A 2,290-nucleotide genomic window follows, 5' to 3' on the forward strand; every position below is an offset into this window, starting at 1 on the left:
CTATGAGGTGGATTGATTTAGTGACTGGGGTAATAGGGATGGGTGTGTCAGAGATGGTGCGATTGGCACAGGACAGAGCAGAGTTTAGGGATGTTGTACATAGGGTCGATATGAGTCACAAGCGACTCGATGGCACATAACAACAACAACAACCACATTTGGGTTGACAGTGCAACTTCTTACCCACTAGGGCACCAGGGCTCCTAGGTAGTGGTAATAGCACCAAAAAAGGAGATCTCACCTTGACCGTTCTTTGCATTTTATTATCAAGTGGAATTCCCTGCTGACTAGATGTTAAAGAAGCTATCTGTGTAAGAACATTTAAAAATGCAGTGGTTGTGCTTCTTCCAGCATCAAAATTTTGAAAAAGTGGTAGATCACTAATGACATTTTAGCTCCATGTGTTCTGTAAAGAATTTTGTTTGTCTAAATATAACAGCCCTTATCTCACTGAATTGGGTTTATTTGTGTAGCTATCTACACCATTTAGGGAATTCTGGTGGCCTAAGCCTCAGGGAGTTTTGCTGTTAACCCAAAGTATCTCTAGAAGTTGAATCCACCAACAATTCTGGTGGAAAAGATGGGCAATTTTCTCTTGCCCTTGTGATTTACAGCCTTACAAATCCAATAGAGCATGAGCAGTGACTCAATTCAGGTTCCTAGGCAGTGAATTGAGTATTTACCCCATTTAATTAAGTGCAGGAAAGGTGTTGTAAATTTTGCAATGTGAGCCTAGTACAGAGCCTGCCATATAGTTATTGTTATGTGCCATCAAGTTGACTATGACCTACAGTGGCTCTTGTACCATCCTTATGATTTCCAACACGCTCTAGCCCATTGCTACAGAGACTGTGTCACTACATCCCACAAAGAGACTTCCTCTCTTTCTTTGACTCTTCACATTTCTCAGCATGATGTCTTTTTCTAAGGACTGCCCTCTCCTGGCAACAAGCCAAAAAGTGTGAGCCAAAGTTTCACCATCCTTATAATTAATGAGCACTCTGGTTGCACTTCCTCCTAGATAGACTTGTTCTCTTGACAGTCAGTGGGATATTCAGTATCCTTATCTAACACCACAGTTCAAAGGTACTGATACTTCTGTTATCCTTACTCATTGTCCAACTTTGAGATGCATAAGAAGCAATTGAAAATATTATGGCTTGAATCTGGTGCATCTTACTCTTTAAATTTATGTGATTACTCTTTAGCACTTAGAGAGGTTCTTGACAGCAGATTTTCCCAATATAACACATCTTTTGATTTCTTGAATACTGCTACAATGATCAGGGTTTGTGGATCCTAGTAAGATGACATTATTGACAACTTCAGTCTTTTGATGTCTTGATGGAAATTGCTTAGTAGTCCAATGGTGAGTTTTTGTTTGTTTGTTTACTTGATGTTGAGATGTAATCCATATTAAAAGCTACAATCTACTTTGATCTTCTGCAATAAATGCTTTGTCTTCTTCACTGTCTGTCACCAAGGGTGGGCATTTGTATAATGTAGGTTGTTGATAAGTCTTCTTCCAATCCTGACACAACATTCTTCATATAGTCCAGATTCTTATTTACTCAACATACACATACAGATTGAATAAATATAGATAAAGGATACAACATATTATAAAAATCTATAAGATATTTGATGGCTAAATAATTTAATATCAATTGTGTAGTTTTTTTGTAATTGTGTGAAATGGAGACTTGTACACCAATGTTCATAGCAGCATTATTCACCAACACAAAAACATGGTAACAGCCTAAATGTCCAGCCACAATCAAATGGACTGAGAAATTATGGTAAATTCACACAATAGAATGCTATACAACATGCAGGAGCAGAAGAATGTCTGCCTGTGTCTCATTGACTGTGCAAAGGCTTTTGACTGTGTGGATCACAACAAACTGTGGCTGACTCTGAAAAGAATGGGAATCCCAGAACACTTGATTGTGCTTATGCAAAACCTATACTTGGACCAGGAGGAAGTTGTCAGAACAGAGTAAGGAGACATTACATGGTTCAGAATTGGGAAGGGATGTATTCTGTCTCCATACCTTTTCAGTCTGTATGCAGAACAGATCATCCGGGACTCTGGGCTGTATGAGGAGGAATGTGGCGTCAGGACTGGTGGAAGATCCATCAACAACCTGTGTTATGCAGATGACACAACCCTGCTTGCTGAAACTGAGGACCTGAAGTGCTTGCTGCAGAAGGTCAAGCACTGCAGACTTCAAAACAGATTGAAGCTCAATATCAAGAAAACAAAGATTCTCACCACTGGGCCAATTGG

This window comes from Elephantulus edwardii, unplaced genomic scaffold (genome assembly GCF_000299155.1).
Source record: "Elephantulus edwardii isolate Elephantulus edwardi_28Jun2011 unplaced genomic scaffold, EleEdw1.0 scaffold00273, whole genome shotgun sequence".
Taxonomy (NCBI): domain Eukaryota; kingdom Metazoa; phylum Chordata; class Mammalia; order Macroscelidea; family Macroscelididae; genus Elephantulus; species Elephantulus edwardii.